General features: G+C 37.5%; 1 non-coding gene across 1 annotated transcript; it reads left to right on the forward strand.

Annotated features, from left to right (window-relative positions):
- The first annotated feature begins 7,805 nt into the window (after positions 1 to 7,805).
- On the forward strand, positions 7,806 to 7,912 carry LOC131217879 (small nucleolar RNA R71). The gene has a single exon (XR_009157465.1). It is a non-coding gene; the product is annotated as a small nucleolar RNA R71 (small nucleolar RNA).
- The last annotated feature ends 5,773 nt before the right edge of the window (positions 7,913 to 13,685 follow it).

A 13,685-nucleotide genomic window follows, 5' to 3' on the forward strand; every position in this document is an offset into this window, starting at 1 on the left:
CTAATCCTATGATGGATGGATAAGCCCTCAACTAATCCTCCTTCACTCAAAAGACGTCGAGTGTTGTTACGGAGCCATTGGGGCATGAAATACTCTCATACCTCAATTTCAGATTCTAACCTAAACCTAAAAAAGAAATAAGGAAATAAGAAAAGGAAAGGAAGAGAATTAGAAAGAAGTTACCAAATTAGAAGTTCTTAAGATCTTGAAGAACAAAACAAAATAAGTCAGTTTTTAAACAAAAATTATGAAATTAGAAAGTTTATAAAAACAGAAAATAGAAAGTTTCTAAACCTAGAATTAGAAAGTTAAAAATCCTAACCTAAAAATAGAAAGTGGAAAAACCCTAATCTTCACCTAATTCCAAAACTAGTCAATCTAAAAAAAAAAACTGTAATCGTTAGTCCCCGGCAACGGTGCCAAAAACTTGTTCACAACCCCAAGTGTAGGGTCGCGATGTAGTAATAATCTCGGTAAGACTGAGGTTGAATCCACAGGGACTAATCTCGTGAGTATTCTGAAAGCAACTAGAAGTAGAACTAGAAAAAGATGTAAAACTAATTCAGAAGTGATTGAGAGAGTAATTGTGATTAAAACTAACAAATTCAAAGGTAGTAACTAGGGTTTCCAAGGATCCACTTATAGAGATTGGGGAGCCCTCTTACTTGATTCAAGTCACACAATTGGAATTGGAGTCCTATCCTATCCAATTGGAAGATATACAATTAAGATCAATCTGAACTTTCCTTGACCTAATTCTCAATGGAGGAGAGTTGTGATGGTTGGAAGAGATTCCATCACCAAACCATGGCCATGAGACGATGGATAACAACAGGATTTACCAATCCTACAATCTCAAAATCAGGAAAAGAAGATACTCAAAGCTATTGCAAATCTACTGTAATTTAAGTCATAATAAATCATTAAGAACTGAAAGTATTCTTTTAAAATCAAACTAGAATCAAAGAAGGTTCATCATAAACATGAATCAAAGTAAAATAAACATCTCATTATGCTACAAGCTTCACCTCTTAGCCCTAGCTAAGAGGTTTGGCCAACCATAGACATGATTGAACTAAAATCTTTTAAGAAAAGCATAAAAACAACTAAGAAAAAGGAAAAAAAAACTTTTGGCGATGGCCTCTTCATGCTTTTGTTCCACTCCTTAAACCCTAGATGATGCCTAGGAGTGCCCTGGAGACTCCTATTTATAATTTTGTAGCACCTCCTTTCGCACTGACTTGGAAAAATCTAGAAACTGCCTCAAATTTACGCAGTTTCAATAATATCTAAGTGTCTTCGATATGTCCTTCGATATATCGAAGATCGGTCTAGAATTGTCTAGCTAGTTTGGCCTGAAATCCTGAATTTTTCGATATATCGAAGGGTCTTCGATATGTCCTTCGATATTATTGAACTGTCTTCGATATATCGAAGATCGGTCCAGAGCTGTCCAGCGAGTTTGGCCTGAAATCCTGAATTTCTCAATATATCAAAGGGTCTTCGATATGACCTTCGCTACTATCTACAGGTATTCGATATATTAAAGGCCATTCTGGTAGTTTTTCAAAACTAGACTTTTCTGGCTCCATAATCTGTTTTCAGGACAATTTTCAGGCTTCCTTTTCTTCACTTCAATTCTTCGATTATCTTCCTTCATCACTTGGTTTACTTGGATCTTTGGCATGTGAATTCTTCAATTTTGGTCTCCTAAGATTCATCCCTTGCCTTGGTGATTCTTGAGTATCAAATCCATGCTTTTAGTACCCTTTTCAATCCAAACTCTTAAATTCACCTTGCAACACAAACACGAGTAAAATAGAACATTAAGCATTATCATATTCATAAAACCAAGATAAAAATGGGGTCTAATATGCAATATTTGACCCTCAACATAATCCCCAACCAGCATTTTACTAGTCTTGAGCAAAGTATGTGAAAAATGAACTTTAATGCGCAATGTTCAAACCTTTTTCAGATAACAATCTTTTGTGTAATCAAGCATGAATGAGTAGACTTAATGATGAGAAAGTGATATTTTAAAAACCTACAGCTGAATCACGAATCACATAAGTAATCAAATCTTTTATCCATTAAGTCAGAGCATAGTTCGCATAACAAGTTTTTCAACGTGCTCAGTGAAAATATTATCTTTTCATAATGTTTGCCATGCTCATCACTTTAAGATTGGTTGAAAACTTAAGTACTGATTCTGAACTTATCCCATTTTCCTTCTTTTTCTAGTTTTTGATTTTATATCGATGGTCATTTGTATTCATTCTGTCTTTTCATCTTTTCTCTTTATTTTTAAAATTTTCATTCTTTTTCAAAAATTTTCAGTCTTTTCACCATACATGACCTTTCTATCAATCTCCTTTTTTTTTTCTTTTTTCTTTTTTACTGGTCCTTTTCTTCTTTTAAGGTGGATAAAATTCTCCAGACCTGATTCTCACCATCTATCAATAATTCACATACTAACAATCAAAACTTCTAGTATATCATACAGAAGACAAATTGAATGTATTTTGTGATTTAACATGATATTCAAACTTCCTCTTAATCAATTGAGCGTAAGTACTTAGGTGATAAATTACTTAGATGATTAAACTTTAGTAATTTAAAATTCAATCTCTATCTTATCATACTCAAAGCACTCTTAAGTACACAATTCATTGCTTTTAAACAGATAAACATCGAAAATTTTTCAAAAAATTTGTAAATTTTGCTCAAAACTGAGAAAACATTGGTTAGTTTACCTAATCTCCCATCCCCAACCTAAAATCTACATTGTCCTCAATGTAAAAGAAATAAGCATGATTTGCAAAAGAGATAACATAATTGAAGGAGAAGTGATGGAACGATAGTACTTGATGAAGGAATTTTGAGGCTTTTTCCCAAAGGATCATAGCGTAAAGGTGGGATAGCACAAGAGTTTAACCAACAAAAAGCAAACTATCCTAGAATAAATGGAAAGAAAACTATCCTAAACAGCATAAAGTAGACTATCGTAGAACGACAGAAAGTAAACTATCCTAGAACAAATGGAAAGCAGCAACCTAACTACGCCTTCGTCAGATTAGGAGGTCAATCTTGGTAAATAGGATCATTTAGAGGTATGAACATGTCCTCTGAATTAAATTTTTCAACAAATGGCTCTAAATGATGTTTATTCACTTTAAATTCATTGCCATTGTTTGAATTCTTTATCTCGATAGCCCCATGAGGATAAATATTAGTAATAGTGAAAGGGCTGGTCCAACGAGATCAGTGCTTACCTGGAAAGCGATGTAACCGAGAATTATATAAGAGGACTTTCTGACCTGGTGTAAATGATTTCTGAAGAATGTATTGATCACGAAATACCTTCATCCTGTGCTTGTAAATTCTCGAGTTCTCGTACGCATCATTCCGAATTTCTTCAAGTTAATTCAACTGAAGTTTGCGTAGCGAGTCAGCGTTGTTTAAATTGAAGTTCAGATTTTTGATAGCCTATTAGGCTTTATGTTCCAACTTCACAGGCAAGTGGCAAGCGTTCCCATATACAAGTCTAAAGGGAGATATTCCAATAGGGGTTTTAAATGCAGTACGGTAAGCGTATAAAGCATCGGTCAATCGGATTGACCAATCCTTTCGATCAAGGTTAATCATTTTCTCCAAAATGTATTTGATCTCCCTATTGAAAATCTCACCTTGTCCACTTGTTTGTGGGTGGTATGGAGTGCTCACATTGTGAGAAATGTCATATTTCTTCATTAAGTTCGCGAATGGCCTGTTATAAAAATGTGAGCCCCCATCACTAATGATGGCTCGAGGCGTTCTGAACTGGAAAAGGATGTTTTCTTTTGAGAATTTAATAACTGTTTAATGGTCATTATTTCGGCATGAAATTGCTTCGACCCATTTAGTGAGATAATCTACTACTAGCAAAATGTATAGATTCCCAAAGGATTGGGGGAATGGTCCCATGAAATCAATGCCCCAACAATTAAATTCTTCAATAATTAAAATGGGGTTCAGAGGCATCATATTTCGACGGGACAATGCTCCCAACTTTTGACAACGCTCATAAGCTTTGCAAAACTCATGAGTATCCTTGAACATAGTGGGCCAGTAAAAGCCATACGGCAGAATCTTGGCCTTGATCTTTTTGGCAGAAAAATGACCACTACAGGACTGAGAGTGTCAGAAGGAGATGACACTTTGATGTTCATTGTCTGACACACATCTCCTTAAGATTTGGTCTGAGCAATATTTAAACAGATATGGATCATCTTAGAAGAACTTACGAACCTCGGCAAAGAATTTTTTCTTATCTTGCATAGTCCAATGTGTTGGCATGAAACCTGTGGTAAGATAATTAACAATATCAGCAAACCAAGGTGAATGGGAGACTTTGAACAATTGTTCGTCAGGAAATATGTCATTTATATATGTCATCTTAAGAAAATCAGAGAGATCAAGGGAAAGATGGTCACCCACTATGTTCTCTACTGCCTTTTTATTTTTTTATTTCCAAATTAAATTCTTGGAGTAGGAGGATCCGTCTTATCAAGCGTGGCTTAGCATCATTCTTAGAAAGAAGATACTTAAGCACTGCATGATCTGTGTAGATGATGATCTTGGATCCGATCAAGTAGGACCTAAATTTGTCCAAAGCGAATACTACGGCTAAGAATTCTTTCTCCGTAGTTGAGTAATTCACTTGGGCATGATTTAGGGTTCTACTTGCTTAATGAATAACGTAGGGCTTCTTTTCTTTTCTCTGGTGTAAAACCGCTCCAAGAGCATAGTCAGACGCTTCACACATAAGTTCAAAAGGAAGGCTCCAGTCGGTGGCTGCATAATAGGTGCAGTTGTTAACATGCCCTTGAGCTTAGTAAAAGATTCTTGGCATTGCTCAGTCCACTTGTATGGTGCATCCTTTTGAAGTAGATTACATAGAGGATGAGAGAGGTGACTAAATTTTTTTATGAATCTTCTATAAAACCCGGCGTGTCCTAGGAACGATCGAACGTCTCGTATGTTCTTGGGTGGAAGTAGGTTAGATATAAGATCAATTTTAACCTTATCTACCTCAATTTCCCTTGATGAGATGATGTGTCTAAGGACCTCTTACGAACCATGAAGTGACACTTTTCCGAATTTAGTACCAAGTTCTTTTCCTTGCATCGCTTCAACACATTTTTAAAATTTTTTAAATATTCACTCATAGATGGACCAAAGACTGAGAATCATCTATGAAGACCTCTAAATATTATCTCACCATGTTAGAAAAAATATGCAACATGCATCGCTGAAAAGTGGCGGGGGCATTACATAGCCCAAATGACATCCTTCGGTAAGCAAAGTTGCCGTAAGGATATGTAAATGTGGTCTTTTCCTGCTCTTCAAGGATTATCTCGATTTGATTATAGCCCGAATAACAGTCAGGGAAGCAATAGTAAGAGTGACCAGTTAGCCTTTCCAAAATTTGATCGATAAAGGGCAAAGGAAAGTGGTCATTCCTCGTGACGATATTCAACTTCATATAGTCAATGCACATTCTCTAACCAATAGTGATCCTAGTTGGCACGAGTTCATTATTGACATTGGCTACAATGGTGATTCCAGACTTCTTGGGAACCACCTGAGTTGGACTCACCCATTGGCATTGGATATTGGTTATATGATACCTACATCCAATAGCTTAAGAACATCAGCCCTAACCACTTCCTTCATGTTTCAATTTAGTCTACGTTGTGGTTGTCGTGAGGTCTTTGCATTATCCTTAAGATGAATGTGATGAATATAAATTAAAGGGTTAATTCCCTTGAGGTCCGCAATCGACCATCCAAGGGCTCCTTTGTGCTCAATAGGAGTAAAGATGAGCATACTCTCCTATTCTTGCTCAAGATGGGAAGAAATCACCACCGGGTATGTCTCATCTTGACCTAGATATAAATATTTTAAATCAGAGGGCAAAGGTTTTAGGTCAAGCTTCGGCGCCTTGAGGTTAGATGGTAGAGACATTACATCAGTTTGGGGGAATTCTTCGAATTGTGGCTTCCATCGATTAACTTCAAGTACCGGCACGGTATCCAACATGGTCTCCATCTCCCAATCATGTCATCATCAAAATCATGGGAGTGGGCTACGCACGTGTCTAGAGGGTCAGAGGATAATGTTAGAAGTGCTCTATCTTCTATGAAAGAATCAATCAAGTTAGTCGTGGAAATCGTCATTATCCTCTAACTGTTTACGTGTGTTGAAAAAGATATTCAACTCCAATGTCATATTTACAAAAGATAATCTTATGACTTCATTCCTACAATTAATGATTACAATTGATGTGGCAAGGAATGGGCGACCAAGAATGACTGGGATTTAAGTGTTCATGTTACTGATGAGTTGCGTATCTAGGACGATAAAGTTATCGGGTACTAGAATTTGTCAACCTGGACCAACACATCCTCAATTATCCCTCTTGGTACATGAACTGAGCGATTAACAAGTTGTAATGTGGTTATGGTGGGTTTTAATTCACCCAAACCTAGTTATTTGTAGACCGAGTAAGGAATTCAATTTACACTCGCTCCTAAGTCAAGAAGTGCATGCTCAATTCCGTAGTTCTCAATTATACAAGGGATGGTTGGGCTACTGGGATCTTTATATTTTTGTGGCACATCTTGCTTTAGAATGACACTCACCTTTTCAATTAAAAAGATTTTCTTTTGAATCTTTTACTGTCTTTTGGTCGTACATAAGTCTTTTAGAAATTTGGCATATGAAGGTATTTGTTTTACGGCATCAAGTAGAGGAATAATGACCTTCACTTGTTTCAACACCTCTAGAATGTTCTGAGAGTTAGAGAAAAGTTTTGGTGCAATCAACCGTTGGGGAAATGGAACAATCGGCTTCCCTTGAGGCTCTGGTTCTAATTCGTGTGGGGTATGGCTAAATCTATCATTGTTGTCCTCTTCTGGGTCCTTAGGCTTTTCAGCCCTAACCAGAATGGTTTTGTCAATGGTCTTCCTATTCTTAAGAGTGGTGATAGATTTATCTTGCTCCATCTAATTTTAAGGGCTCAGGTCGCTAACTTCATATTGTGGTTATGAATTGGGAAGATGTTGAGCTAGAAGGCTCCCCTTGTTCCCAATTGCACTTTTAGTTTCAAGTCCTTCTATGGCCTTTGTGAGGTCTCGAAAGACTTGTAGCATACCCTGATTGAAAACATCTTGATTTTAAAGATGCTTTAAAACCGGATCCTCCTGAGGTTTCCCTTGAATTAGAATTTGATTAGGGAATCCTTGAGGTGTAGCAGTTTGTCCGTTTGTCCAATTGAAGTTTGGATGATTTCTCCAGTTGGGATTGTATGTATTAGAGGTGGGCCCACTGAAAGGTCTTTGGTAAGTATTCACGACATTAGATTGCTCATTCAGTACCTCTTGAAAAATAGATATTGTTGGGCAATTTTCAGTTGTGTGAATGTTACAAGCATAAATACCGCAAACAATTTCCTTACCCTTATCCTTCTTTAGTTCCATGGCCTCGAGTTTTCTGGTGAGATTAGCCACTTTAGCATTAATATCATCATCCTCTTCTAGGAGATACAACCGCCCCTTTCCTTGGATTGAGTCGGCCTAGATGTTGTGCTTGATTTTGGGAAGATGTCCCCTGATTGTGTATTTTCAGCAAGCTTGTCAAAATAATCCCACACATTATCGACACTTTTATTCATGAATTCCCTATTACACATTATCTCGACCAATTGGCACATGGAAGACGTCAGTCCATTATAGAAGAAATTCGTGATGCACCACGTTTCAAAACCATGTTGTGGGCATGAACTGACAAGATCCTTGAACCGTTTCCAACATTGGAAGAATGTTTCATCTTCCTTTTGGGCGAAGTTCATGATTGACTTTCTAAGGGTGTTCGTCTCATGGTATGGGAAAAATTTCTTTATGAACTCCCTTGTTATGTTATTCCATCTACTAATAGATCGAGGACGTAGTAAATGCAACTACATCTTAACTTTCTCTTTCAAAGAAAAAGGAAAGAGTTTCAGCCTAACCGTGTTGTCAGATACATTAGGAAAATAGTGAGTGGCTATGATTTCATCAATCTCTTTCAAGTGTAGATACGAATTTTCAGATTTGTGCCCATGAAATTTTGGAAGGAGTTGGATCACTCCTGGCTTGATATCCATGTGTCCCCTATTTTCTTGAAAAACCATACATGAAGGTGTACTCACCCTCGCCTATTGTAAATAGTCTTGTAAAGTACAAGGCGGCGGTGCTTGATGCACCTTATTCTCATCTTAGACTTCCTCAACCCGAGGTTGAGGTTTTCTTCCCGGTTGATTAACCGGTTGATTGGCAACCATCACTTCACTTAACTTTGAGGATCTCGAGTGGTGTCTAATCCTATGATGGATGGGTAACCCCTCAACCAATCCTCCTTTACTTAAAAGACATCAAGTGTTATCACGGACTCACTTGGGCATGAAACACTCTCGGCCCTCAATTTCAGATTCTAACCTAAACCTAAAAAGAAAAGAAAGAAATAAAAAAAGGAAAGGAAGATAATTAGAAAGAAGTTACCAAATTGGAAGTTTCTAATTTAAGATCTTGCAAAACAAAATAAAACAAGTCAGTTTCTAAAACAAAAATTATGAAATTAGAAAGTTTTTAAACTTAGAATTAGAAAGCTAAGTTAGTTTCTAAAATAATTCAGAAAAACCCTAACCTAAAAATAGAAAGTGGAAAAATCCTAATCTTCACCTAATTCCAAAACTAGTCAATCTAAAAAAAAACTGTAATCGTTAGTCCCCGGAAACGGTGCCAAAAACTTGTTCACAACCCCAAGTGTAGGGTCACGATATAATAATAATCTTGGTAAGATTGAGGTCGAATCCACAGGGATTAATCTCATGAGTATTCTGAAAGCAACTAGAAGTAGAACTAGAAAAAGATGTAAAACTAATTCAGAAGTGATTGAGAGAGTAATTGTAATTAAAGTAATTAAAACTAACAAATTCAAAAGTAGTAACTAGGGTTTCCAAGGATCCACTTATAGAGATCGGGGAACCCTCTTACTTGATTCAAGTCACACAATTGGAATTGGATTCCTATCTTATCCAATTGGAAGATATACAATTAAGATCAATCTAAACTTTCCTTGACCTAATTCTCAATGGAGGAGAGTTGTGATGGTTGGAAGAGATTCCATCACCAAACCATGCCCATGAGACGATGGATAACAACAGGATTTACCAATCCCACAATCTCAAAATCAGGAAAAGAAGATACTCAAAGCTCTTGTAGATCTACTATAATTTAAGTCACAATAAACCATTAAGAACTGAAAGTACTCTTTTAAAATCAAACTAGAATCAAAGAACGTTCATCATAAACATGAATCAAAGTAAAAAAAATCATCCCATCACGCTACAAGCTTCACCTCTTAGCCCTATCTAAGAGGTTTAGCTAACCATAAACATGGTTGAACTAAAATCTCTTAAGAAAAGCATAAAAACAACTAAGGAAAAGGAAGAAAAACTCTTGTCGATGGCTTCTCCATGCATTTTCTCCACTCCTTAAAACCTAGATGATGCCTAGGAGTGACCTGGAGACTCCTATTTATAGTTTTACAGTACCTCCTTTCACACCGACTTGGAAAAATCTAGAAACCACCTCAAATTTATGCAGTTTCGATATTATCTAAGTGTCTTCGATATGTCCTTTGATATTATTGAACAGTCTTCGATATATTGAAGATCGATCTAGAACTGTCTAGCAAGTTTGGCTTGAAATCTTGAATTTCTCGATATATCGAAGGGTCTTCGACATGTCCTTCGATATTATCGAACAGTCTTCGATATATCGAAGATCGGTCCAGAACTGTCCAGCGAGTTTGGCCTAAAATCCTGAATTTCTCGATATATCGAAGGGTCTTCGATATGTCCTTCAATACTATCTACAAGTCTTTGATATATTTAAGGCCATTCTGGCGGTTTTCCAAAACTAGACTTTTCTAGCCTCGGAATCTGTTTTCATGACAATTTTCAGGCTTCCTTTTCTTCACTTCAATTTTTCGATTGTCTTCCTTCATCACTTGATTTCCTTGGATCTTTGGCATGTGAATTCTTCAATTTTGGTCTCCTAAGATCCATCCCTTACCTTGGTGATTCTTGAGCATCAAATCATACTTTTAGCATTGTTTCAATCTAAGCTCTTAAATTCACCTTGCAACACAAACATGAGTAAAATAGAACATTAAGCATTATCATATTCATAAAACTAAGATATAAATGGGGTCCAATATGCAATATTTGTCCCTCAACACCCATTCCTTGTGGATTAGACTTCGGTCTCACCGAGATTATTACTACACTTGACCCTACACTTGGGGTTGTGAGCAATGGCATTGAACATTTCCTTCGATGTCATCGAAGGTAGCATCAAACAATTTGTCAATGGCATCGCCAAGCCCAGTTTCTAATAAGATTTAAGACATACAAAACAAAGTCAGGTCAACTTGGGTCTAGTTAGCTTTAATAGTAAAATTATATATATTTAACACACACACACATATGGATTATTCTGGCAAAAGAATTTGAGGTTTCTTTAAGCCACACACATAAGAGAACTCATTTACACACCATAAGCATCTCAAAGTGGCATGTGTGAGATCTAACCCATACATTGGGTGGTCCCAACCATTTAAATACTCTTATTTGTCACGATCCAATGACTTTGATCGGAAACAGATTGGATCCAAACCTAATTAGCTTGGATATAGGTACTGGAGGACCAAACCTACTAACAGCCCTAAATTGTAGTCTTGCCGGATCCACTAACCAAACAAGTCACATTTAATAAAGAGAAGGTCAAGAAATCCAATGCCTAGTATCTTCTAGCAAGGGGCCAAAGTGAGGATTTGCCACCAACGGTAGGATCCATCATAACAACCATGTGTCCTTCAAAAATAGGCCCTAAGTGTGCAAAATGAAAATCCAAGCACATTAGGAAACTCTTAGTAGAGTATGATACTTAAAAAAAGGAAAAGAAATTACTTCCTATTTTGATTTTTAACTAGCACATTACATGTGGCCAGGTATATAGGAAAATAAATCAAACATTAAATTATTTGTGTAATTTGAAGTACAGAACATAAATGATATGTTCATCGAAGTTACTAACCGTTACATCAGACAGGATCAAATTGGTCGTAGTTTTTTCCTAATTTTAACATCATTCTTGCAGGGAGCATATTAGCAACAACTCCATTATCGACCAGGATTCTGGTGACTAGGCAGCTCTTGAAGTGGGTGGAAATGTGCAATAGTTTAAGATGTTGAGTCATATCATAAGTAGGCCTTTCTATGACTACTCTTTCGGATGATGTCCCTAACTCCATGTTAACAATATTTACTTGTGGTATCTCACTCGTTCTTAGCTCTCCCTCAATCGCATCTCTCGAGGGAAAGGAAGCATGTTATATTACTATATGAGGACCGAGTTCTTCCACATCGCCCATCATTTGACTAGGCTAGGATAGTTTAACTTGAAAAGTAGATGGAAGAGAGTACCATGTTGCAATTGAACACCATAGGTGGCAATGATCTGAAAATAATTTTTGAACCCATACATTGCTCCTAAGTGTTTTCAATCTGTGATGCTCATTAGAACCTACACCAAAACGTTTGGCAGCCTCATTGGCAATTAAAGTTGCCTCTACCTACTTGAAAATGGGCAACGATACTTCCAATGCTTCGGTTGTCGCCATTAGTTCCTCAATCAGTAGTTTGTCCCCTGAAAACTACTCATTGATAAGATAATCGGATAAGACATCATGATTGCCCATATTGCTCAATTCTGTGGTATTATTAGATTGGGTACCATCTTATGTGACTTGATCGTGCATGACAGGAATCAGAATTACTTCAACCGTGTTTATGGTTAGTTGTTCCTTTGATTGAGGAATTCTCTAGAATGGTCGTGATTGCCTAACTCCTAGTTGAGATGCATTCTTAGCCTCTGCCAATTCTCTTCTCATGGTTGCTTGATGCCGATGTTAATGGTGTTTACGAGTTTAAGTCATTACTTTAGGGGAGGCCGTGAATTTTGGATGCATGACCCTTTTCCAGACTCCCTTCGGAGTAAGTGGAGGCTTGGCCATCCTCTGATTCAGAGTTTTTTGTTGAGGCTGACAGTCAAGGGGTGGGAACACCTTCCGCGGCCGATAGGTCTCTCTCCTGTCAGCCATCTTTGGAATTGCATATCCGACCTGCCACGCTAGCCAAGGTGGAGCTTCCAAGTCTTGGGCCATCTTGGCACATTAGTTGCATAGTGGTGAAACTCAACTACCACGTTACGTTGCTCTCGACCGTTCTGCTGATCTTGCAGCTGCTATGTAGGACTGGTATTGTTCTGATCTTGATCGTCGTGGCGTATCGTGATAATGACCAGGACCAAGAGCAACCCTTTGGCTTGATCGATCCAATTTTTACAGTTACATCGTAGTCATGTTGACATCCAGATTAAGCGGAAATGGGTTAGTATCTATCAGCATTTCTTTTTCACCTCTTTCTGAGAATATCAACAGTCTGTGATCGATGTTATCTTGGACGATGTTCCTGAACACTACACACTTGTTAGTGGAGTGAGAATGCGTTTAATGCCATTTACAATATTTAACCTTTTCTAATTCATTGGCCGTTGGAATTTTGTGATTATTAGGGACTTTAGTAAACTTCCCTGCTAGTAGTATCTCGAATATCTCATCGGCCCAAGTAATATCAAAGGTGTCAGAACCTTTTGCGTGGTTGGTTTAGTTGTTTCCGCCTTAACCGACACTAAGCAAATGAGTGATTTTTTTGCCACTACCTTGGCAATCGTAGCTTCGTAGTTAGGGTCATGGTAATACGTCTTGATTGTCGAGTACTTTTGCCTAGATCCTTCTTGGAGGAACTCCTCATATTTGAAAACTTTTCTGGATAAATCATACAAATCTGCAAACTCCATTCCAATGAATTTCTTTTGGAGTTTGTATTTTTGACCATCTTCCGCAAGTTGCACAAATTCAACCTCAGTCGTGACGACCTTACACCATCTTTTCGCTCTTTTGAAGTAGGTGATGTAACTACCGCAAGATTCCCCATTCAACTATTGGAAACGTGGGAGATTAGCCATAATCATTTACAGTGAGGCTTGTCATATAAATGGTTTATTCCATGTAAGATGACCTAGATTCAAAGTAAAAGTTTCTAAGTATCCTATTGCTATATGTTGGAATGTACTAGAGCAAACCTTCGGGTCCAACCATGCGAGCATGCCTCGGCCCCTACCAGGTTACATTTACAGACCTAGGGCCATGGGGTGAAACTTTCATGATATCTATCCAGTCCTTTTACCGACCTAAAGCCATGGGGTGGAACTTTCATGATATCTATCCAGTCCACCAGGGATGTTGTATCCAGTCTACCAGGGATGTTGCCTATTTTTTAATCATTGAGTTCAAAAATCAAGAGAGTAGAGAAATAAAGGAGGCCACAAGATATAGTTGGGATACACTACCCGTGATTGGTTTGGTTTGGGGCTCACCGAGTATTTATATTTCATCCAATCTATTCATCTGATGTGCCTCATAATATGAAAGAATTATGCAAAATCACGGTATTTCAAAACTCGACTAGGCAGGCC

This window comes from Magnolia sinica, chromosome 10, assembly GCF_029962835.1.
Source record: "Magnolia sinica isolate HGM2019 chromosome 10, MsV1, whole genome shotgun sequence".
Lineage (NCBI taxonomy): Eukaryota > Viridiplantae > Streptophyta > Magnoliopsida > Magnoliales > Magnoliaceae > Magnolia > Magnolia sinica.